The sequence below is a fragment of the Cryptotermes secundus genome, unplaced genomic scaffold (assembly GCF_002891405.2).
Source record: "Cryptotermes secundus unplaced genomic scaffold, Csec_1.0 scaffold234, whole genome shotgun sequence".
Lineage (NCBI taxonomy): Eukaryota > Metazoa > Arthropoda > Insecta > Blattodea > Kalotermitidae > Cryptotermes > Cryptotermes secundus.
In genome coordinates, this window is record NW_019725843.1 from 1,109,838 (window position 1) to 1,136,459 (window position 26,622).

General features: G+C 44.2%; 1 protein-coding gene across 1 annotated transcript in view; it reads left to right on the forward strand.

The window, feature by feature from the left end:
* Positions 1-26,622, forward strand: part of LOC111863647 (high-affinity choline transporter 1) — a gene marked incomplete in the record, with an annotated part of 165,168 nt that overhangs the window by 45,233 nt on the left and 93,313 nt on the right. The window contains 1 exon segment of the mRNA XM_033751155.1: positions 13,281-13,460.

Here is a 26,622-nt window from a genome sequence, read left to right on the forward strand (position 1 = left end):
CCACCAATTGCTCCACAATCACCCTCACATATCATCTGGGGCTGGTACAGTAGGCCAGAAGTGGCCGCAGTACAAGGGACTTAGTCCCACCCCACTAGCAATAAAAAAATCCGTTGCGGAAGCTTTGGTGCCCAGTCCTGTTAAACCGACGAGGAGAGCCCCAACTGAGTTAGGAATTGCTGGTCCAAGTTCACAACGAATTTTGCTAACCAGTTAGCTGACTTTTGGGCCATCTCCTATAATGAAGTCACGTAAACATAGCAGCAACAGATGCACTGAATAACCTTGACATTTTCCTTGGCAATCTGAGACATGATCTGGCTACAGAAGTTGTTCCCAGGTTTTAAATTGCGCCGGGATTACACAAATCGCCGGTCATGGTAGCCGAGCGGTCTAAGGCATGTACTGTCTTCGCTCGTTCGGAAGCAGGGATCGTGGGTTCGAATCCCACTCAGGGCATTGTTGTTTGGTGTTTGTGTGTGTATGTGCGTTTTTTCTGTGTTTGTGTACAGGTAGAGGCCTTGCGACGAGCTGAGCACCTACCTAGGGAGTCCTACCGAATGTCTAAGATCTAGTAAACCGAATTAAAACAGAAAGTTTCATGGAGGTAGGCCAAGGTCCAAAATGGGGCTGTAACGCCAAAGAAAAAATACACAAATTATTTCCACAAGACGGTTTTTAATAAGGAAGAACTGAGGACAATTCTGCAGAAAAGGGGAACAACTCCACTTTTACCAAAATTTACCTCAGTACAGTCAGTATAGCGATTGGCTACAGGCTGGACGACCGAGGGGTCAGAGCTCGAGTCCCGGTAGGGTCAATAATTTTCTCTTCTCCGCGTCGTTCAGACCGGCTCTGGGGTCCACCCAACTTCCTATAGAATGGATACCTGGGACTCTTTCCCGGGGTATTGCGGCAGGGGCGTGAAGCTGACCACTCACGTCCAACTATTGCCGTGGTCAAGAAAATGTGGACCTATACATCCACTCCCCCATAAGTCTTCATGGCATAGTGCTTAATTAGTTAAGCACAGGGACAACTTTACCTTTTACCTGTACCTCATTATACAAGAACAGTAAAGCTGTCCTTGTGATTAATTATTAATCACTACGCAATGAAGACCTAGGGGGAAGCGGAGGTATAGCTCCATCATTCTTGACCTCGGCACTAGACGGAGGTGAGTGATCGGCTTCACAGCGTGATCGCTTTAGCCCGTGAGAAAGAGCCCCCTGTACCCACTGGATATGAGGCTGGATGGTCCCCAGAGATAGTCTGGACGTTATGGAATATAGAAAAACCTCTTGCCCCTGCCGGGAATTGAACCCTGCCGTCAAACTTTTAACCTGTCTCAGTACCAACTAAGCTTGGTGTAAGAATGACTTTACTCCCAATCATACTTTAGCGGCTAATTTGATATATCATCTTTAGCAAGCCCATAGTTGGGCGCTGATGTCAGATTTTCATTTCAGCCTCAAAAGTCGAAACATACAGTCGAAAGCTTGTAGTGGTTAGAGCACACACGGGGCTGTTTAGTGGCGGAAAAGTCTATCAGGAATAGCGACACATCTTATCAGAACTACAAACAAAACAAATTCCGTGTCCTGTAGTGCGCAAGCGAACTATACCGACCGAGCGACCGCCGCTTGTCTGCGAAGTTAGTGCCAAATTTTGCGGATAGAGGATGTCACATGGTCAGCGCAACGAATCCCCACGGCAGTAAATTTTGGTTTTCTAGCTCAGACTCCAGGCAGCGAAAATGAACACGGCTAATAATTCCCACTGGGACAAAAGACAACATTGCGTGAGTGTTTAGAGATCGGCGCTGTAGTCTCTTCGGCATGTGTACGCAACGGCCAACGTGGACACATGAGGAACAAGGAAAAGCAGGTGATATGGGGAGTTCCTCGCAAGTTCCAATACATGTCACATTCGGTATTGAGTAACGTCTTTCGCGGAGTGAACCGGACTCAGAAGTACTCCCTTGGCCTTCGTCCAATAGGAAGCCAACATAACAGACCCTGGCCAGTCTTTGTTCATGCCTGCTCCATACCTGTTTTGAGTGTAATATGGCGTGAAATTAAATCAGATCATCTGAACAACGAAGATGTTATGTAACCGACCATGTCACTGATGGAGAAATAAAAAAAATAGTGCAGATATTGTCCAACAAGACTAATTAAGTGACTCTGTTATGTCTGTTCTTTTTTATTTGTTTCAAACTATGTACGGAAATAAAACGTCTGTTTCACAAATATTGTTCCTACATCCCAGGTAAAATTAATGTGTGTTGTTACTATGAAAAACGTAAGTTAAATATTTTCTAAATAATAATACGGGGTGATTCTTTCGGAAGAGACGCCGAATTAATAATTATGAGATAAAGGTAAAGCTGTCCCTGTAACAGAACATGGAGGCCCATTAGGTTGTGAGATGTTGAGGCTCCCACATTTTCTTTAGACAGTCGGTTCACAGATGGCCGTAAGTTTGTCAGCCTTACGCTCCGGTCGCCCTTTACCTCCCAGAAAGATTCCTGGTACTCATTTCTGTTAGAGGCTGAGTCGATCCCAGGGCCACAAATACGGCTGGAAGGATTAGGTAAATTGAAAAAAAAAAATCCAATGACCTCATCTTGACTTGAACCCGCGACCTTCCGGCTTGTAGCATAGTGCCTCAACCAACTAGGCTACCACGTGCCCACTTCAATAATTATGAGTGATGTAGTAATTTACAGACGAAAACGAAAATCTGCGAGTATATACCTTGACATATGTGAATATGGTTACACAAGACGATGACTTGCATTTTCCTCTGCCTGGAGAAGCATGCCGACACGACGCCCCATATTCGCGACTGTGGCAGCCAGCTTCTCGGGAGAGACTGGGCGTGTCTTCAGGAGGGGAAACCAATTTCACCGCCTACTGCATTTACCGAGGCACGCACTCACCAAGTTTCCTTTCCGTCGCTAAATTATTGCGTGGTCTATGGGTTTTAATTCCAAGTATCCTCCGAGTACATCATCCTGTATTTGTTCTAAGCATTTCTTGCACAACATATGCCTAGAAGTCTTAACAAAGATTCATATTGCAAAAGGTACACAGGGACACGCGGTAGCGTATTTGTTTGAGGTACTATGTTACAAACCGTAAGGTCGCGGGTTCGATTTCCGATGAGGTCATCGGATTTTTCAATTGACCTAATCCTTTCAGCAGCACCATGCCACTGGGGTCGACTCAGTCTCTAACATAAATGGGTACCAGGAATCTTCCTGGTGGGTGAAGGGCGGCCGGCGCGTAAGATTGACGACCTCACTGCCATCTACTAGCCGATTTGTCTAGAAAATGTGGGAGCCTCGACGTCTCACAACCCTATAGGCCTCCACAGACAGTTACAGGGATAGCCTTACCTTTAAAAACGTACATATTTGAGAAATATTTATAATAGATTACAAATTGTAGTGTTAGCCACTTTTTGCGGCAAGGTCTTCAATTGAAAGTAATGACGGTACATTTTTTCGTCAAGGTTTCTGGTTCGTTTCTGGCGCTTTCAGACGCTTCCAAGATGGTCGCCTCCTCCAGTCCTTAACCAAAAAGTTAGGTGACCATGTATTTGTCGCCACTAATAATCCTTAAAATTTCTGTCGTCTGTTACATAACGCCGTGCAGGCCAATGAAAGTCAACTGACGTTTCGGTGGAACAAATCGCCTTAGCCTGCAGAGTGGAAGAATAATCCAAGCAAAAAAACAACATAAAAACTTGGGATTTTATAGAAGTAGAAGGGACTTTCACCGGACTACATGGTGTTGTGTCCCAGAAGATGAAGTTCATCATAATCACCGTTATGGGAACATGAAGTCCTACGTCAACATTTTTTTTTATGCGATCTTCTGCGAGTGGTAGTTTTGTGGTAGAGTTACTGTGATAGAGAATAAAAAACTTTTGTGTATAATTTACTACAGGGATTTCTTCATTAGTTTCCGTCACGCTACGAATAATTATAAGGTTCCTTACTAATGCCACTTTTCTTTAATAGTTAATCCAGGAACAATTTAATATTGTGCCATATTTGCTCAGAGCAACAACTGTGGAGCCAGAGAAACAGCCGTCGCCAGCGAACGGGCCTGAAACAATATTCGTTTCTAGGCAACGACTTGGTAAACACATTTCAGCTACAATGAATACGCATATAACAATAGAGGTACTATATGAAATAGTGTTTCCTACTTGGTCCGTGAAAAGGGGTTGTAAGGAAGATAATTTGTGCAACCAAGTCACTTCTTTACGGGGTGCTGTGAAGAAAAGTGACAGATGTAAGAGAACCGCCAATTTTTTTATTGCTAGTGGGTGGGACTAAGTTCCTTGTACTGTGGCCACTTCTGGCCTATTGTACCAGCCCCAGATGATAGGTGAGGCTGATTGTGGGGCAATTGGTGGAATAAAGATTGGCAGGGGAAACCGAAGTACTCGGAGAAAACCTGCCCCAGCGCCACTTTGTCTACCACAAATCCCACTTGACCAGATCCGGGATCAAACCCGGGCCGCCGCGGTGGGAAGCCAGCGACTAACCGCTTGATCTATGGCGCGGCCAAGAGCCATCAATTAGAAAGGACTTGACCGCGGAAGCTGAAGAATCTCCACTGTTTAGAAGCCGTTACCAGGCAACGACTGGTGAATAGACAGCAGGCTGGAAAAGGCTCAGTGGGTGCTGTGGTGATTAGTGAATTGTGGAGATTAGCGATGGCGCTGCAATTGCTTATTGTTTCGAATCATATGTATAAGTGGTCCATATGTCCAATCCAAACCCCCTTTGAGAGTCACTCCGTCAAGTGACAATATTAATATCACAAATATTAATCAACTCCAGGTATTACGGCAGCTGCAGGGATATCTCATTGGTATAGCGAGGGTCTGGACAGCTGGGGTTCGATTCCCGGTAGGGCAAAAATTTTTGATATTCCACAGGTTCCAGACCGGCTCCTCCTCCAACCACCTTTCCGACCGGACCCTTTTCCCTGGGGTAAAGCGGCAGGAACATGAAGGTGATCACTCATCTCTATCTAGTGCCGAGGTCAAGAATAATAGAGCTCATGGCGAGGTGATTAATGAAGCACAGAGACAACTTTGCCTTTTATGATGACAGCTAAACAAATAAATAAAATTATTCCACGAGTTCAGTCATGTAACAAATTATCCGTATCCTCATTAGGAGTTCAGTCTCTTGTGTTTATTATTTAGTTGAAAACAATAGAACGTCACTGGTGCGAATTGATTTATACCTCGATGTATAGTCCGTTGTTGCTTTTGTAGTGTTTATGTAAGAGCCATTTGTTTCTTTATGTGTTTAGATGCGTGTAAAACACCACGAGAGGACGTTGAACGTAGTCTAATTTCTACGAATGAAAGCAAAGGTCAATGAAGTTGGAATATGTGAATATTCGTGACGTAGGTAAGAGGAACGCGGTCTGGTCATCTAGGCGTACCTGTTCTTGTGGCTGGGGATTACCCACTTTTTCACCTACTTACAGCAACTCTGCAGTCATCTGCAGAACGCTCTCTCGCTACTGGAACCGAGCAGGTCCATGTCTAGTGTTACGAGATACCTACTTAAATCTCACCCAGAATCTCAGCGAGAATATTCATCATAATAATCAATACGTCAAAGCGAATGTTACGAATAATCCTACTTAAATCAGCGTCATTTAATAATTTAAATAAATATATATGGCCTCCAGATATGGAATGTAGCTGCGAATATATTGAATAAACAGTCGCGGACAGCTGACAATGGGTGGTCCTCTACCTTGGGGGTTCTGCGTGAGGACAAAAAATCGTCGTAAAACTCTTCTTATAAAATGTTACACAGGGCCGCGGACCTTTTGTGTTCTCGTCTGCTGTTTAAATATATAAAGAATAAAATATACACAGAATATAAATTTTCCTGGATTTGAAACGTGGTCTGTAAATATTAAAGGGAAAGACGTAGGCTGAGAATATTTGAGAACAGGGTGCTTGCAATAGTGGGACGAAATAGGGATGAATCATAGGAAGCTGGACAGAACTGTAGAACGAGGAGCAACATAAGTTTTACTCTTTGCCAAATATCAAGGAGAATGTGTTGGACAAGGTATGTAGCTCCAATTGGGAGAAGGATTGGTTTCCCACCAATATCCTATATTCATTTCTCTTCTTGCCATTCGTGCTACATGCCCTGCCCTATCGAGGCTACACAGGTATTTTTTTCACGTATCTCGTAACGAATGGAAACTTTCCTCAGGAGTGAATTACCATACTCATTTTATACGAGATCTGTTTTTCAAACGTATCGTGTTTTCCAGCCGGATTTCCCTCGCTACTGCAATCCTTCTCTTGCGTGACCTGTTTCGTGGTGACAGTGATTCATCTCCAAGTGTTCCCCAGGGTGACCCTATATGGCCTCGCAACTTTCTCCGTGTGTTTGAGAGGGGGCTGTACTGCGGTGACAGACATGCGGCACCGCAGTTTAAGTCCCAGCATACGTCATATATTGTGTAGGCAACTTTTCAGAAGAAAAATCCCACACGTACATTTGAATTTCCCACCGGCGAATGAGTAGCGGAAGTAAGTTTGAAATAGAATTTAGTAGCTTATTAATGGTGACATATCAATCTACGTCACTAATTGACGATGACGTAACCATGTATACATAGTTGATGGAGAATAGTTGTAAAACTCGTTCTGATGTTTCATGCAGGATTTATAACAATCGTATAACCGCAAGTGTTCAGTTGCAAAATAAAATTACTGGTCGTGGGTCTCAAGGGGTTTCTCGCCAAGACAAAGTGATTGACGATAAGCCTCCAGTCCTAACGTAACTCTGACAGTAACTCTGACTCTGACTCTGACTCTGATTCTTCTCAGAACGTCTTGCCTTGTATTTAAAAGAACGTTTCGGGAATTGAACTCTGCCTCCTGCCTCAGGTAAGAAGCCTACTTAGATTGGCCCAATCAGTAGAGCTAGTCCCCGTCTCCGGACACCAGAACCAACACAAGATATCAGGCATAATACAGGGCGTTCAATCAAGGAGGAATCTTCGCAACACCGCTGACCGGGCCCACTATTCCTCACAGATTGCTGCTCTAACTGTAACTGGGCCATTTATAAGCGCTAATGACTCATTCTGCTATCAGCAGAAATCTGTGAGGAATTTTGGGCTGGGTCAGTGGTGTTGCGAATTTTCCTCCTTAACTGAACGCACTGTATAACCGTCCGCAGGAGTTAAGGCAAAAATTAAAAGGCCACATGCCTGAGGCCTAGCACCTATGGCTATGCGAAATGTAACCCAAGGACGTTACAGGGACATGGTGATCGAACCATTTCTTCAGGATTTGAGAAGGTTCTGTCATGCAAGGGACCTTCACATGAATAGACAGTGGTATCAACAGGACGTCTTCTCATTTCAGTACTGTATATTTTGGCGCATATTTTATTTACCTTACTCATACTTCGTTTGGCTGCGACCGGTCAGATGAACCACTCAAACTTGAAGACCGAGTTTGTGATAATATGCTGCCTGATGAGGGCTATCGCGCACCTCAGGGCCGCTGACATGCGTATAAAGCAATGGTGAAACGATTCGGAAAGGAAAATCGATGGAATGGCGAGAAAACCTGCTCTATTCCCATTCGGGAAATAACCTTTTCCCAGCTTCGAATATCACGTGTTTGCGTTTTATATCCATTTGTGACTTATTTACCGACTGTCCCTGGTAATTTTATCACCCCTTAATCTCGTTATGCTACTACAGCAGTCGTAGATAAGGTCTATTGAGGGATCTTCAGTTCACTTCCCATTAGGTCTGCACTATGCATTTCTCAGTTATATTTTTCACTTAGTACTTGCAGATGACATTCTTCAAAGAATGAATTTCTTCCAAATAGCATACAACAAGAAGTAAAGTAAAAATAAAAAAGTAAAGGTATCCCCTTAACAGGCCGTGGAGGCCCATAGGATTGTGAGACGTTGAGGCTCCCACATTTTCTAGACAATCGGCTCACAGACGGCGGTAAGGCTATCAGCCTTACGCACCGGCCGCCCTTTACCCCCAGGAATATTCTTGGTAATCATTTCTGTTAGAGGCTGAGTCGACCCCAGGGCAATAGTGCGGCTGAAAGAATTAGGTCAATTGAAAAAAAAATCCACCTCATCAGGATTCTATCCTGCGACCTTCCGACTTGTAGCATAGTGCCTCAACCAACTACGTTTTTTTTTATCGCTAGTGGGGTGGGACTAAGTCCCTTGTACTGCGGCCACTTCTGGCCTATTGTACCAACCCCAGATGATAGATGAGGGTGATTGTGAAGCAATTGGTGGAATGAAGATTGGCAGGGGAAACCGAAGTACTCGGAGAAACCCTGCCCAGCGCCACTTTGTCCATCACAAATCCCACTTGACCAGACTCGGGATCGAACCAGAGCCGCCGCGGTGGGAAGCCAGCGACTAACCTCTTGAGCTATGGCGCGGACTTTTTTTTTTATTAAAAAAAAAACGTGCCCCCCCCATACAACAAGACGTACTGGGAAAAACTAATGGACTGCTTTCCTTTCACTACAGTTTGAGTATTTCATACAAATATAAAGAGAAACTTGGAAAGTCAATAAAGCAGCTCTATAAACACGAATTTTATCGAACCTGATTTGCACATGTGATATTAAAATTAAAAATGATAAGTAGTTGCCACAACTGGTGTTTCGGTATCATACCACCAGATCCTGAAGTGACTGCCATGCGCTCTTGCCTCTCCTTAACAATTTCACAGCCTTCTGTAGGGCCACGTCGCATTCTGTGTTAATCAGTTGTCACTAATCCCATGGTAACAAGTATTACAATGTACACGGTTACGTAAACATTTAATTAAATGATATGCATTCGTGAAGACATCATTTTCAGTGGTCCGAAAGTGTAAATTCATATTTACTATATCTATGTGGCTTAATTTTTCACGGTGTATATAAATAGGTTAATTAAAAGATTGTGATTGGTAGTATATTTATCAAATGAGTGTTTAAGTAAGATAATCTTATGGCTTCCACATCGAGAATTTGACCAGATGTTACTTTTTTTAACTACCGAGAGACGATATTTATGAGGTACGCTGTTGAAAGTGCCTTATGTAATATGGTTTGTATACCAAGATTCATAACGATCGGTTTAGGCATTCAGGTAATATTAATATTATTACTTGGACAGTTTGTGAGGCTGTAGTGTTGGTATTACTGATGGGTAAGATCCATGAGGTGCCGGTTACGGTAACCGAGCGGTCTAAGGCATGCACTGTCTTCTCTCGCTCTGAAGCCGGGATCGTGGGTTCGAATCTCACTCAGGGCATGGATGTTTGTATGCGTTTTTCTGTGTTTGTTTACAGGTAGAGGCCTTGCGACGAGCTGATCACTCGCCCAAGGAGTCCTACCGTATGTGTAAGATCGAGAAAAACCGAAGTGAACGGAGTTCATGGAGGTAGGCCTAGGCCCACTGGGGCTGTAGTGTCAAGGGAAAAAAAAGATCCATGAGGTACGCACTGATTTGGCCTGAGGTAGCAGGATACACGTACCGCGTTTCATATTGACCGAATCAGGCATTCAAGTAGTGTTGCGGTTATTCAATAATTTCAGAGACTGTAGTGTTGGTATTACTGATGGGAGGGATTTATAAAACTGTCGTGGAGATGGCCTCAGGCGTCATGATTACGTACGAAGTTTCATGAAGATCGTTTCAGGCATTAAAACGTTGTTGCTTTGGGTGAAGTGTTAAGAAACATATAGGTACAGACACACGCACACAGACAGCAAGGTGATCTCTTCGAAATACTGTAACCTGACGCCTGAAAGTCGAAGTAGTGAAGCCAGAAAAGACGATTATTGCTAGGTAACGGTTCATTAAACGCGTTCCAAATACAATTTATAACACCGAGTATGCATCTCTGGGACAACAATTCACTAAGCAGAATTGGTTACCATGGAAATTACAATGGTTTCCGATACAATGGAGTTGTGACAAAGGCATGTCCATGGTAACGATTTCTTGCACTACTGAAACCCTTGAAGGCTGTGATCTCTGTTTGGTTCTTCCGAAGCTATGAAGGGAGGTCAGAACAGACCAGATTTGAGACGAAAAGGGAAGTCTCGAATCTGAGACAGTAAAATATGGGCACGAGTTTAAAGAACGGATATCTCTTTATTGTGAGAACCATACGAAATACATAAATACACCCTCTGCGTAGAATGCAGTTTTATTAAATCAAAGAGGGTGGTATATATAGCAACCACCGGGTCTTAAAGAGTGTAACACTAAAGTACTTCTAGTGCAACCAGTTTCTAATTAGTAAACAATTATAAAGCCATGCTTCAGCCGTATTTTCGTTACATCTGATGGTTGTTGAGTTCTGTATCGACTGTCTGATCAGTTTTAGCCCGCTAGTCGCTAAGAGAAGGGTTGAGATATAGCTGTGGCGTGGTGCAAGACAATGCGAGGCCAAGTTCTAGTGAGGTCTGTCACTGAAGGATACATACTCATATAAATTATCGCAAAAAAAGAGGTAAAAGTAAAGGTGTCCCTGTGCTTAATGAAACGCCACACCATGAAGACATGCGATAGTGGAGGTACACCTCCACACATTCCAAATCTTGTTACTAGATAAAAGTGACTGGCTACTTCAAGCTCCGGTCGATTTAGTCAACAAAATTGAGTTCTGTTTATCTGTTGATTAGGAAGCTAAACGGGCCAAAATGTCGGTCTGGAAGCTGTGGAGAAAATGGAAAACCCTTGCCTTGCACTTTGTTGGCCAAGGCTGAACTCAGGCTGCAGTTTAACTGATCTTATTTGTGTGGAAATATTTTATTTGGGCCAATTTCCTTATCAAATTTCATAAAAGTCAGCCATTAATTACTTACTTACTCATGGAGCTGAGCCCTTCTGGAGGAGCCGCCAATTCTGCAGCTACTCAAGAATTTCCCAACATTTTATGGAACCAGAAGGTTCATTACCGTGTTCAGAAGAGCCCTTCACTCGTCCCTATCCTGAGCCAGATCAATCTAATCCATACCATACCATCCTGTCTCTCTAAAATCCATTTTAATATTGTCTACCCACCTACGCCTTGGTCTTCGATGTTGTCTCTTTCCTTCTGGCTGTCCCACCAAAATCTTATATGCATTCCTGGTATCCCCCCATTCGTGCTACCTGCCCAGTCCACATCATCCTCCTTGACTTGATCATTCTAATTATACTTGGAGCCATATGGTACAAATTTATTAACAAGGACGTAAAGATGTATGTCTTTTTAGAAATCAGTCTACATCTGTACTGCTGATGCAGATGTATTACGGTCAGGATACACTGAGGATCCGAGCATCTCGCACCTTGGATTATACGGATGTGAGGCGCCAACTGCGCTGTCTGGCCTGTTCTAAAGAACACAACATTTCGAAAACTGGATATGTTTCTGTCCGCAGGTGAAAGGGTAGAAGGCACCTATTCAAGGCAATGTAGTGAGGTTTGCTCTTTGTAACGGACCCCACAGAATAGCTGATGGTTATCTTATAATGAGACATCGCGTCAGTTGCAATTTATATTAACTGTTAAGAACAAGCCAGCCATCAAAATGTTGAGTCAACAAAATCGATTTATTTCTTTCGGTTCCATGTGACCATCTTCAGAGACTCGTGCAATAATCGGAGGCGGCTTACATGTATTATTTAAAACTGTACTATCTAAATTGAGAGAGGCCAAGTATAAGTAGAATGATGAAGTCAAGGAGGATGAGGTGGGCAGGGCATGTAGCACGAATGGGGGAGACGAGAAATTCGTATAGGATATTGGTGGGAAAGCCAGAAGTAAAGAGACCAATGGCAAGACCAAGGCGTAGGTGGGTGAATAATATTAAAATGGATCTTAGAGAGATAGGATGGGATGGTATGGATTGGATTGATCTGGCTCAGGATAGGGACTAGTGGAGGGCTCTTGTGAACACGGTAATGAACCTTCGGGTTCCATAAAATGCTGGGAAATTCTTGAGTAGCTGCAGATTTGGTTTCTCCTCAAGAAGGACTCAGCTCCATAAATAAGTAAGTAAGTAAGTAAATTGCGAGAGGAGGCTGTGGTATTTTACATAGTTCCTCCATCTCCTGGGATGTGTTAAGTTTTTACCTGTGCCTCATATGAAGTGTTGACTAGTGCTTTGTTGGTAGGTTTTTTTTGCAAAGAAAACATGGGACGTAGTTATATGCCTATATGTCCCATTTTAGTAAAAGTGTACATCTGAGTGTTGTTTAGTTTCGTAATTGCGATGTTATTTAACTCTTTAGAAACTGATGAGAACAAAGAGCAAACAACGTTAACTCCTTTTTTTTTCTTGGCACTACAGCCCCAGTGGGCCTAGGCCTACCTCCATGAACTTCTCCGTTCACTTCGGTTTTTCTAGATCTTACACGTTCGTTAGGACTCCTTGGGTGGGTGATCAGCGCGTCGCAAGGCCTCTACCTGTACACAAAGACAGAAAAACACACACACAAACTAAACATCCATGCCCTGAGTGGGATTCGAACCCACGATTCCGGCTTCCGAGCGAGCGAAGACAATACATGCCTTAGACCGCTCAGCTACCGTGACCGGCACGTTAACTCTTTACAAACTGAAATAAAACAAAGAGCAAACAACGTTAACACTTTGAAAACTGAATCAGAATCAGAGTCAGAGTCAGAGTCACTTTACGACTGGCGGCTTACCGCCAATCAGTTCGTCTTGACACCAAGCCCCTTGAGACTTACTACCCGTATTTTCTTTGTTCAAACGAACACTTGCCGATATAGTCCTTTTACAGTTGTTGCTGGTCCTCGCCAGTGCAGTCATTCTCGAGTTTAAGTCCCGCGGGACTCATGATCATATTTTACTTTTTCAGCTTCAAGACTCCCCCAACTTGGAGGGCCAGGCCTCCGTATTTATATCCCTCAGGAACAGGGTGGCGCAGTTATACTCCCAGGCACTGGGTTCCGTCTCGTAGGGTTACGCTGGAACTATTCCATCCCGACTCCACACGGGTGTTAAAAACTGAATAATTTGAATTTATCGCCAATTCTAAGTGAAAACCTTGCTTGCAGAATTTTGAGAATATCTGTCGGATTAAGCATACAGACAGATATGACCTTCAATATACGGCCACCTTTTTCTTTTGCTTTGTAAAAAATGCCTATACTAACGCTGCTGTTGCCACGGTAACGAATGGTATAGCTTATATTGTATCTATTTTCAGCAAGTATCGGGGCGGCTAACGAAGACGTTCTTATTGCTGTCTTTCGACTTGAACACAGAGTCAAGATTTGGATTGACCACGCGGATCATGGGCAACAAGATTCAGGAGGAGGAAATAGTGTCTCTTTGTGGCAACTTTCTTGTTGCACCATTCGCCTTCCACTGATGCCTCTCTTTGTATGTGAGTTCTTTTTAATATATTTCAGTTTTGTCAGTATTACGGAAAAGCTATATACCCTGGCACGCCTATATATGAGTGTCTTTGTCTATATTTGTCTGCAAACCAATTAGTTTAAATCATTCGTTCCGTTACTTATATTATAGAATATGATTCTAAATTATTGTCGGAGTTTCCGTATCCTATATTTTCAGACTGGAAAAAACAAAATGTAACTGCTTGGAGAACATAGAAATGTAACTCAAAAAGTTTTATTTAGAGCACATTTGAATTGTTTATTATTTTGCAATATTGATTCTGTAAAGTATTAAATCTTTTTAATTACATTATCATATTCCATAATAAGTTTTATTTTTTTCTTTTCTTTTCGGTTTGACAATTATAGGCCACGAAAACTCCGACAGTAATTTAGAATCACCCTGTACTTGTACATTGAAAAAATTTATAAGTGCCATCAGCAGGTTGGTGGAGGTAGACTGGTTGTCCAGATCGTTACTTTCAAGCTCTGGACAGACCCTTGTATGCCGTTATTTTCGATTAAAGATCAGATCTCTATACCGGCACAAGTTTCTGGGCGTTCAGCAACACAGATCTGAAAGTTAGCTACTGAGCCAACATTATTTGATTATAATGAGTCATGAAAAACAAGAACTGACGACAGGTGTTTGATGTCAGCGGAAATGTGTTTCGTACTGTGGATACGTTTTACCGAACAGTAAAAAAATTCAGAAAATTTGAGAGTGCTACTGAGTATGCAAATAATATTTAGAAAGCAAGAAAGAAACAACTGGAAAGAATGCGGTGATAGAAAAAACTACGACAGATTTTTTAAAAAATATCTAAATATTTACCGACAGAAAAAAAAGAAGCTGGAAAGATCTCTTGAAAATACAGGAGCTTCCGTGATATCCATAACAGGTCTCTAGCCTCTATGCAGTTTTATGCAGTGCAAATTTTGATGACCCTGCATCGTTGTATTATTATGTTGTATAGCAATTCCGTGACTTTACTGCTGCTGCTACTACTACCTACTACTACTACTACTACTACTACTACTACTACTACTACTACTACTACTACTACTACTACTACTACTACTACTGTTCAGTACATCCTCTGCTTCGTAATTGTGCAGAGGTGTTAGCTCTTGTACTGAATTTCACATCATTCTAGAAATGAGTACCAGGAATCTTCCTGGGTGTAAAGGACGGCCGGCGCATAAGGCTGACAACCTCAATGCCATCTGTGAGCCGATTGTGTAGAAAATATGGGAGACTCGACCTCTCACAACCCTATGGGCCTCCATGGCCTGTTATAGGGATAACTTTAGTTTTATTGGTGGTGTTGTTGATGTCGTCGTCGTCATAACCATCATCATCATCATCATCATCATGATTCATGACTAACACTGTCATTATTTTTAATGAAATGCGTAGTGAAAATGTCGTCTTTCTCTGATACATACAATTGTAGCTGCTAATTGGCGCCTACAATTTTCTCAGAACTCGGGATTACAGTATTCCACTGAAGACTTCTTTAAACTATCGTGAGCTTATGTTCTCTTAATTGCATCTTCAAACTGACCTTATAACATTTTTTGTCCCACTTCTGTTTAATTGCCGCTAAGAGGACTAAATTAGCATTTCAGACAGGTGCATTGTTACGTGAGACTCCATCAACATCAAGTGGCTGAGTGGGGCATGACCCCCTGGTGTGTGAAGAAAAACATGTGAATTCAGTTTTCCGCAAACAAACAGCGAACTATTGCGTGAAATGCAGTTCGAGGACGGCTGTATATGTGCAGTCGCAGAAGAAGACGCTGTCATGTTTCATAAAATGGCACAATGGCGGGTGACTGTCATGTTGCATTGCATGTACTGGACGCCATTCAGAGGCCATGCCTTTATTGCTGTTAAGAATCCAGCTGACGTATCTTGTTCCGTGAGTATTGATAACATACAGAAGTGGATATGTGAAGTGTAGTAAAGGGTAAAGGTAAAGCCATCCCTGTAACAGGACGTGGAGACCCATAGAGTTGAGAGACGTTGAGGGTCCCACACTATGTAGACAATCGGCTCACAGATGGCGGTAAGGTTGTCAGCCTTAAGTGCCGACCGCCCTTTACCCCCAGGAAGATTTCTGACACTCATTTCTATTAGAGGCTGAGTCGACCCCAGAGCCACACTGCGGCTGGAAGGATTAGTTCAGTTGAAAAAATCCAATTCATCGGGAATCGAATCCACGACCTTTCGGCTTGTAGCATAGTGCCTCAACCATCAACGCTAGCGCGTGCCGCGTGCCGCGTGCCAAGTGTGGTATACTCTTTAAAGGAGGCGGTTTGCAACTGGCTATTTATGCTTCTTACCCGTGGGAGATGGCCGCCTGGGGCTGTACGGTTTCAGGTGCTTGGCACTAACTTCGCCGACAAGCGGCGGTCGCTCGGTCGGTATAGATCGCTTGCGGACTTCAGGCCACGGAGTTTGTTTTTTGTACATTTTACGATCCCCCCACCTGGTATCTTGTTAAATGAAAATTAATTTATGCTGTTCTTACGAATACCGCGATAATTTCTATTGTTGGTCATTTAACAAAAATTTGAATATAGAGACTATGTAGCGTCGGATAGTGGTTTGACTGATGAAGCGGAAAGAATTTGGAAGGAAGGTGTGACTTAATCGAGGTATATCCCAGCATTTCCCTTGAGGGTCTGAAGAAAACCACGGAAGACCCCAGTTATGATAGACGGTGTTCCGGCAGAGATTCGATCCGAGTTGCTCCTGAATAAAAGTCTAGAAATCATTTGCTAAAACCAACGTGTTTCGGTTTTATGCGACCGGTGCCGTATCAAAGGCAGATGGGCAATTAATTCTTGCAAGAATTTATTTTTACATTTCCGCCATATCTTTTTTTAAAACCGAAAATTGTGTACCACAAGGAAATATCTGTCACATACCATATACCTGCTTTTGGAGCTATGAGCCGCTTTTTGCACAATCGACGAAATTTTATTTGGACTTCTATTAATGAGAGGTATTACTGAACAGACACCAGACAATTAAATATTTCTGACAACTTTTAGCATACGTCCCACTACCAAACTTCGTCAAAATTCATAGAGTAATTTCGGAGGTAAGGTGGATGGACAGATCTCACCACTTCCCATGCGTCTGTTTCTTGTGTTTTCTGAAAATAGTCCTTCCTTCCTTCCTTTCCGTCCTTTCCTTTCCTTCCTTCCTTCCTTCCTCGGCGCTACAGCTCAGGGCGAACTTTGGCCTCTTGAACAATCTACCTCCATTCTTCTCTGTTCTTCATTTATTCAGACGATGAAACGTCGAATGGTAGAGTGAAGAAGTGAGAAGAGTGTGGACGGAAGAGGTCGTGGCCCACTTATTTCTGCTCGTCGATTTCCTTCCATCCATCCGAGGCTGATTATCTATTTAGTTTTCACGGCGTGAGGTTGTTAGCCTGACGCCCAACCCCCAAGCTAGGGAACCAGGTTATCCCTCTTCGTCTGGCTCCTACCCCTTGACCTATCCGGCATGGGTGCCCCTACCAGTAGCTACGCTACCGCTGGCATAGCTCTCAAGGTCTCGGGAGCACTCAAAATCTGCCACCGCGATAAGTTGAAGACACCATCGGTGGGGTTTCTGAAAATAGTACATAATAGAAATACGATTCATAATGACTTATTGGGGAAGGTATCTCATTTCGGCCATCAAAAATATGACGTGGTGTGCATCACACAAAGATACAAAGATGAAACACACTGGAATGTAGGTTATATATGTTCCGTCTTCCATAAGTCTGTCTTTGTACTCTTTTTTTTTTTTTTGCTAGTACATCGGTTTGCGGGAGGCTGACCCGATGAAACCTAGTAAACAAGAGAAATAAGATTAGTGCCTATATGAGGCCTAAACAAATTTATATCCTTTGTTGAAGGTTACGAATATGGATACAGAGCGACACTTTCAAGTTATACGTGACCAGTTTAATGACATAATTGTAATACGTAATTCACTGCTGATGGGAATTACGTACATAACTGGCTCAGTAAGTTGAATTATTTTTAAATCACAGTCCTTGCTACTAAGCGTATTGCCACGTGTTTCCGTGACTAGAGACGGGGTTCGGATTGGTAGTAGCCCAGACCGGCTCAAAGGCTCACCCAGCCTCCTATCCAGTGGGTACGGGGGCTAAAGTGGCCTGGGCGTGAACTGACCCCTCACCACCAACTAGTACCGAGGTCGAGAAAACGTGAGTCTATACATAAACTCCCACATACGCCTTCATGGCCTAGTGCTTAAGTAGTTAAGCACAGGGACAACTTTACCTTTAAGTATGTTTTTGCCTTAGAGGATTTGGGAACGACGATAACAAATCAGAACCTGATTCAGGAGGAAATTAAGAGGAGATTGAACTCGGGTAATTCTTGCTACCATTCGGCCCAGAAACTTTTGTCTTCTTGCCTGCTGTCCAAAAACATAAAAATTAGAATATACAAAACTATAATTTTGCCTGTGGTTCTGTGCCGGTGTGAAACTTGGTCTCTGCCATTAAGGGAGGAACATAGACTGAGGGTGTTTGAGAACAGGGTGCTGAGGACAATATTTGGACCGAAGAGGGATGAAATGGCAGGAGGTTGGAGAAAACTGCATAATGAGGAAGTTCATAACTTGTGCCCCTTGTTCCTTGTACTAACACCTTAAAATTGTGTAACAAGGCTAACAATAACACATTACGCTACTCGTGTCGGGCTTTAGTGTGACACCCATGCGAGATGGATTCGAGATGGTCCACCTGTGTTAGCATTTTCAGGTGATTAGACGCCATGAATTCTTCCCAGACCTTCTGTTTTAAATTTTTAAAACATATTCTGCCACTTACATTTCTCGTCACATTCGCCAACCGCAGTTAGAGGATACTTCGTCACGTGGCGCATTGCCAGCGGTTTGTCGGATTATCAGTTTGGAGGTTATGTCGACGCGGATGAATGGTCAGTGCTCCCACCGCTGTCACCAGTCCTGTCCCTCTCTGTCACTCTCTGTCCACCTTCCCAATCACGTGTCACACTCTGCTGAAAGGTTAATATTTTAATTTTCGTTTGGTTGACTGCAATTCTCATTAGGTCATTCAGTTCTGTAACGATTAACGCAGTTCTGTGGTTAACTTTTACAATAACGCCTTCATGGAACGGAAGTATGAAAAATTGAACGCAAACGGCCCCACGATTTCCGGTGCTATAGGATTATATAGCTTTAATCGAATACAAAGTAATAATCCAACATACCCTCCCCCAAAGCGGGTTTGTCGAACTCGGATTAGATCATATGCGTGAAAATAAACGTGAACAATTATTTGTCGAACGCGGAAAATTCGATTATACCCGGTCCGCCAAATTTGTTGCAACAGCATGTAAAAAATGCGTTACTACTGCTGTTTAGGAAACTAAAGACGGGTTAGGTTTTGTGTACGTCTTTGTATAAGTAGTTCAGTCTATTTTGTTCAGCATACATAATAAAAAAAAGTAAAGCTATCCCTGTACCAGGCTGTGAAGGCCCGTAGGGTTGTGAGACGTTGAGAGTCCCACATTATCTAGACAATCGGCTCAAAGATGGCTGTAAGGTTGTCAGCCTTACGCGCCGGCCGCGCTATATTTCCCAGGAATTATTATTTAATTAATTCCTGGTACTCATTTATGTTAGAGACTGAGTTGACCCCAGAGCCATAGTGCGGCTGGAAGGATTATGTAAATAAAAAGAATAACTCCGTGGCTTGAGTCCGCAAGCGAACAATACCGACCGAGCGACCGCCGTTTGTCGGCGAAGTTAGCGCTAAGTTTTTCAGATAGAGGGTGCCGCGTGGTCAGCGCAGCGGATCCCCACGGTCGTTAATCTCGGTTTTCTATACCGGAAACAGTGCAGATGTGGAGCTCAAAACCCGGTTCACAGTGAGCCAACGGTTGTAGTAAAGTGATTGTGAAATTAAAAACGTAATTTATTACAACCAGCCACCAATCTCAGTCATAGAGACAATATAAGATTCAAACTGTACCGCACTAAGGGCACTTCATGACACCGAGTACTCATTCCTTGGGAATAATTCAGGTCGCCCCAAGCACTCACTGAGAGCATGCTTAGAGTGTTGATAATTTACGGAATTTCTGTACTCTTCTATTGGAAACCTGAGCCATCGTGTGAACCGCGCATATGGGATTTTACAAGAAGACCGCCAATAAGAGGCCATCATTCTATGACTACCTGCTCGACCAATGTCTGAAATCATTTTTTCAAGGTAAAGCTATCCCTGTAACAGGCCACCGAGTCCAATAGGGCTATGAGACGTCAAGGCTTCCACATTTTCTAGACAATCGGCTCGCAGATGGCGGTGAGGTTGTCAGCATTACGCGCCGGCTGCCGTTTGCCCCCCACACCGAGACACCATAAACTACATCCACGATGTATAAGTCTTGATACTGGCAGCTTCGTTAAATAACAACTAAGAAAACCATTTACTGCATTTTATTGTCTACTACGATTCAAACATCACGGCGGTTGAATGACTGTTGCGTAATCAGTGGAAACAGAACTATAAATTCGCCATATTGCGGAATCTTCCACTTAAAATTGACAGTCTCGGCCGATGGCTCCCGCCGGCCTGTACGTTTCGCAGGCCACAGGCAGGCGCTCTGCAGGAATTTCTTCCACCAAGCACGAATTATTTTTTCCATAGCTGATTCTGTGTCATGTTTCGTCCGAAACCTCCGTTACACCGTCGTAATTGACTCAGTTTTGGCAGAATCCAAGACACATGACGCTTTCTTGTCCCTTTGTCCTCGCCAAGTTTCGTCATGACTACCCCCTAGCGGTGAAATCTGCAAGCACGCCTTGCCGCCTATTACCCAAACGAACTCTTGAGAGATTTGAGAGCTTCTCTGCCCGTTGTCTGCTCATTTCTGCTGTGTCCTCCTAGGTCGCCAGATTTAACCCCACTGAATTTTCTTCTTCTGGGGTTATGTGAAAAACATTGTCTACCAGGTTAAGATCAACGAGCTTCAACACCTGAAAGCCTGCATAAGGGATGCTGTGGCTACGGTAACACCAAAATGCTTCAAGCCTGGAAATTTGTCATGTCACCAAGGGAGCCCACGTTTAAATTTACTGAGAAAGTTATATACGCAGAAAAAAACTTTGATAGGTTCCCTTTGAAATGGTGTAACCCATAAATGTGTATAATAAATGCCTTACGAGATATAATTATATTATTTTGGATACCGTTCATCCGGACAACCTGTATTTTCACGATCTAGGCTCTGGGGAGAAAGAAATTATTTGTAATTCTTAACCATAGAAGAATGCTTCCTAACAGTGAATGCTTACCGAACTCCGTGGTTGTGTGATTATCACTCTGCTTAGTATCCGAGATGTCCTCGGTTCTGATCCTCAACCGTAATTGAAGCCTGGATACAGCTGTTGTTCTGAAAGACTTCTCGATAACCGGACGACACCCATTCCATAGCATCTACTGGAGCTTAACGCATAAAATTGGAAATCAAGTTCGTCTCGGTCCAGTGAGATCGTCACGCTATTGTCCTCAGGATCCTTAGTCACCGGAAGGGCAATTGAAACAGTCGATCGGTAAAGGCTATCAGTCGTAAAGACATTTCTTCTGTCTTCTACTGAGAATGAATTTCATACTCGGATGATTAGGCTTTCGTTTAATTCGCTCTTAAACTCATCTTCAGTATCATTGTCCGATAAAAAACATCAACATGGTTTCCCCGCGAAGCATTATTTGTTTGTAGTTTATTTTATATCATGTATATATAAAAAGTAGGTAAATTTGTCCTTGTGCTTAACTAATTAAGCACTACACCATGAAGGTGTATGGGGAAGTGGATGTATAGAGCCATGTTTTCTTGACCTCGGTACCAGTTGGATGTGAGTGGTCAGCTTCACGCCCCGGCCGCTTTACCCCTGTTGAAAGAGCCCCCGGTACCCATTGAACAGGACACTGAGTGGTCCCTAAACCCGGTCTGGGCGACGTGGAGAACAGAATATTCTTGACCCTACCGGAACTCCAACCCTGACACTTCTGTCGTCCAGCCCGTAGCCAGTCGCTATACTGACTGCGCTATCCCGGCTCCTCACGTCCAACCCGTAGCCAGTCGCTATACTGACTGCGCTATCCCGGCTCCTCACGTCCAACCCGTAGCCAGTCGCTATACTGACTGCGCTATCCCGGCTCCTCACGTCCAACCCGTAGCCAGTCGCTATACTGACTGCGCTATCCCGGCTCCTCACGTCCAACCCGTAGCCAGTCGCTATACTGACTGCGCTATCCCGGCTCCTCACGTCCAACCCGTAGCCAGTCGCTATACTGACTGCGCTATCCCGGCTCCTCACGTCCAACCCGTAGCCAGTCGCTATACTGACTGCGCTATCCCGGCTCCTCACGTCCAACCCGTAGCCAGTCGCTATACTGACTGCGCTATCCCGGCTCCTCACGTCCAACCCGTAGCCAGTCGCTATACTGACTGCGCTATCCCGGCTCCTCACGTCCAACCCGTAGCCAGTCGCTATACTGACTGCGCTATCCCGGCTCCTCACGTCCAACCCGTAGCCAGTCGCTATACTGACTGCGCTATCCCGGCTCCTCACGTCCAACCCGTAGCCAGTCGCTATACTGACTGCGCTATCCCGGCTCCTCACGTCCAACCCGTAGCCAGTCGCTATACTGACTGCGCTATCCCGGCTCCTCACGTCCAACCCGTAGCCAGTCGCTATACTGACTGCGCTATCCCGGCTCCTCACGTCCAACCCGTAGCCAGTCGCTATACTGACTGCGCTATCCCGGCTCCTCACGTCCAACCCGTAGCCAGTCGCTATACTGACTGCGCTATCCCGGCTCCTCACGTCCAACCCGTAGCCAGTCGCTATACTGACTGCGCTATCCCGGCTCCTCACGTCCAACCCGTAGCCAGTCGCTATACTGACTGCGCTATCCCGGCTCCTCACGTCCAACCCGTAGCCAGTCGCTATACTGACTGCGCTATCCCGGCTCCTCACGTCCAACCCGTAGCCAGTCGCTATACTGACTGCGCTATCCCGGCTCCTCACGTCCAACCCGTAGCCAGTCGCTATACTGACTGCGCTATCCCGGCTCCTCACGTCCAACCCGTAGCCAGTCGCTATACTGACTGCGCTATCCCGGCTCCTCACGTCCAACCCGTAGCCAGTCGCTATACTGACTGCGCTATCCCGGCTCCTCACGTCCAACCCGTAGCCAGTCGCTATACTGACTGCGCTATCCCGGCTCCTCACGTCCAGCCCGTAGCCAGTCGCTATACTGACTGCACTATCATTGCTCCTCATCATGTTAGCAGCCCAGAAAATATAGCGTCACGTGATGGGATTGGTATTTAATAGCAATAATATTTCCTAATCTCTGGTCTATAAAACCGAGATTAACCGCCGTGGGAATCCGTTGCGCTGACCACGCGACACCCTCTATCCGCAAAAGTTGGAACAAGCGACACCGACAAGCGGCGGTCGCTCGGTCGGTATAGTTCACTTGCGGACTAAAACCTACGGAGTAATACTACGTAATCTTCGGATTTTTTCCGAATATGAAAGGCGAACACTAACCACTACATTGTGAACAACAATTCGCAAATTTTCTCGGTAGCGTAATTGGTTCAGGCACTATAATAAAAGCCGGAAGGTCACGGGTTCCATCCCTTATGATGTCATTGGATTTTTCAATTGACCTAATCCTTCCAGCCTCACTATGTCTCTCGGGTCGACTCAGCCTCTAACAGAAATGAGTAACAGGTATGTTCCTTTGGATAAAGGGCGGCCGGCGCTTAAGGCTGACAACCTCACCGCCATCTAGATTGTCTAGAGAAAATGTGGGAGCCTCGACGTCTCACAACCCTATGGGCCTCCAGAGCTTTTAAAGGAATAACTTTACCTTTTTACGCAGAATACCGTTACAAGCTTGGAAGTGGGAGAAATGACGTCACCTAACGACCTTCTGCGTGGCCACCCGTTTTTCTGTAGCAGCGTCAGCGCCCCTGGGTCGTTCCCTTCGCTTGTTGTCTAACAAGACTGGCACCTTAGTCGAGTTTTGCTCTTCTTAAATACATTTAAGAGGACTATTAGCCTACACAGAAAACCAATGATACGCAGTATTTCATTTGCTTCCAATAATTAACTAACTCCCTGGAGCTGAGTCCTTGAGCAGGCACCTGTTGCTCAAGTGCTCGGGAATTTCCCAACATACTGTGCAACCTGAAGGTTTTAATGAGCCCTGTTCACAAGAGATCGCTACTGGTCCCCACCCTGAGACATACTGATCCAGTACATACCACTCAAACTTACATCTCCTTATTATCTTCCTGCGTACGTACACCTAGGTCTTCTAGAGCTCTCTTTCCTGCACGTCATGTGCACTCCTCTTCTGCCCATCACACCCTCTTTACCTCATCACTCTAATTATGTTTTGCGAAGAACACAAGTTACGAATCTCCTCATAATCCAGTTCTCTCCCTTTTCGGTCCAAATATTCTCCTCAGCACCCTGTTCTCAAATATCTCCAGTCTATGTTCTTCCCTTAATGACATAGACCAAGTTTCACGCCTATACAAAACTGTACGCAAATTTATAGTTTCGTATATTTTAATTTTTATATTTTTAGACTACATAGGAGAAGACAAATTGTTCTGAAGCGAACGGCAGCAAGCTTTACCCGAATTCAGTCTGCTCTTAATTTCCTCGTGAACCAAATTTCGACTTGTCGTGCCACATTTTCGAAGGACTTAGCACATTTGGTAACATTCAATGCAGAACCTTTTGTCTTCCCGTCTACTGTAAAAAAAAACGTAAAAATTAGAATATACGAAACTATATTTTTGCCTGTGGTTCTGTATGGGTGTGGAACTTGGCTCTGACATTAAGGGAGGAACACAGACTGAGGGTGTTTGAGAACAGGATGTTGAGGAGAATATTTGGACCGAAGAGAGATGAAGTGACAGGAGGTTGGAGAAAACTGCATAATGATGAGCTTCTTATACTTCTCCAAGTATAATTAGAATGGTCAAGTCAAGGAGCATGAGAGGGGCAGGGCGTGTAGCACGAATGGGGAAGAAGATGAATGCACGAAAAGGGAAGTCTCAAACCATATTTTACTGTCTCAAATTTGAGAATTCCCTTTTCGTCGTAGGGTCACGGTGGAGGTATTCGACCCCGCCTCCGCACGGAGGCACATGGGATATTGGTTCCTCACAGAGTGTATTTATATATTTACTCGTCTTTTATGGGCTGTTTCATGCGATTGTCAGCGCATGGCATGGGGAAACAGATTGATACGTGAGTGATGAATTGGAATGGATTTGGAAGGCGATAGTCATTGCCTAATTGAGTACATTCCTGGAATTCATTCGGAAGAGAATAACGAAAACCCTTTGTGAAGGTAGACAGTGTCCAAGCTGAGACTCGAACCGATCACCTCGCTAATAAAGTAGAGAGAGTTACTGCTGAACTAGTCTGTACGGATTCTGTGCGCTTCATATGATTCTCAGATTACGCAGCGACTGTTTCTCTAAACAACATAAACAGACTAATTTTTGTAATGCAGATGTGGCGCGTTTCTTGTGATATAAGAACTGAATTTAAACATTGTCTTAAGAAACGTAGGGCATTTCCTGAAGCCCTGTCAATTTTAATTCAACATTAAAACTTTTTCTATCAAGGTCATGAAATTAGTTTTCCAAACTGGGATATTTCAGTCGGTATAGCGACGGCCGGGGTTCGGTACCCTCCTGGAGCAATGGATTTCTCTCTACTCCGCATCGTCTAAACGTGCTTTGGGGCACACCCAGCATCGTGTGGGTGCCGAAGGCTTTTCCCTTGGGATAAGGCGGCCGAGGCATGAAGCTGATTGCTGACCTCAAACGAATGTTGAAATCCAGATTGGTGGAGTTATACCTTTATTAGGCCGCGCCATAGCTCAAACGGTTAGTCGCTGGCTTCCCACAGCGGCGGCCAGGGTTCGATCCCGGGTCTGGTCAAGTGGGATTTGTGGTGGACAAAGTGGCGCTGGGCCAGGTTTTCTCCAAGTACTTCGGTTTCCCCTGCCAATCTTCATTCCACCAACTGCTCCACAATCACCCTCACGTATCATCTGGGGCTGGTACAATAGGCCGGAAGTGGCCGCAGTAACGGGACTTAGTCCCACCCCACTAGCAATAAAAAAATATATATATATACCTCCAATCCCCCATACGTCTTCAAAACATGGTGCTTAGTTAATTAAGCACAGAGACAACTTTACCTTTTAGCTTTACTTTTTATGCAATTCTACACTCCAGCTTCAACTTCTGACCAATCCTAACGTCTTCACTTTTGTATTACTGTTATCAAAATGGCAAACGAATGGACGTGTATTCTGTGAGCTTTCTAACAAAGATTATACACTTTCTCCAGGCCACAATAAGTGTCTGTAACTTGACTTTTCCTTTCATTCCCCAAGTGTTCATTCTTACCTCTCTCTCTCTCTTCGGCCTTACGGATGATGAATCATCAAAAAAGAAACATTCTGTACGACCTTGGATGTAATGAGGTAACCCCATCCTCAGCAAAATTCCATCACCAGAATTCTCTCTGATGTAATACCTTGCCTCCAAAATAGGGCCAAATTCTAACCACCTGACCGTCTCAGACCTGCACTTGGAAACAATGCCACATCTAACTCCACGTCGCACACACTTTATTGGTTCTGTTCCCGGCACAAATGATAGTTCCTGGCTTGTTAAGTAAAACCCATCTAGGCCGCGCCATAGCTCAAGCGATTAGTCGCTGGCTTCCCACCTGGGTCTGGTCAAGTGGGATTTATGATGGACAAAGTGGCACTGGGGCAGGTTTTCTCCGAGTACTTCGGTTTCCCCTGTCAATCTTCATTCCACCAATTGCTCCACAGTCACCATCACCTATCATCTGTAGCTGGTACAATAGGCCAGAAGTGGCCTCCGTACAAGGGACTTAGTTCCACTCCACTAACAATAAAAAAATCCCAACCATCTATCTCTCTGTCTGTCTGTCTATGCGTTCGTCCGTCCGTTCATCTGTCTCTTATTGTGTCCGAGTATTCTTTGACGGTAGATTGTTGA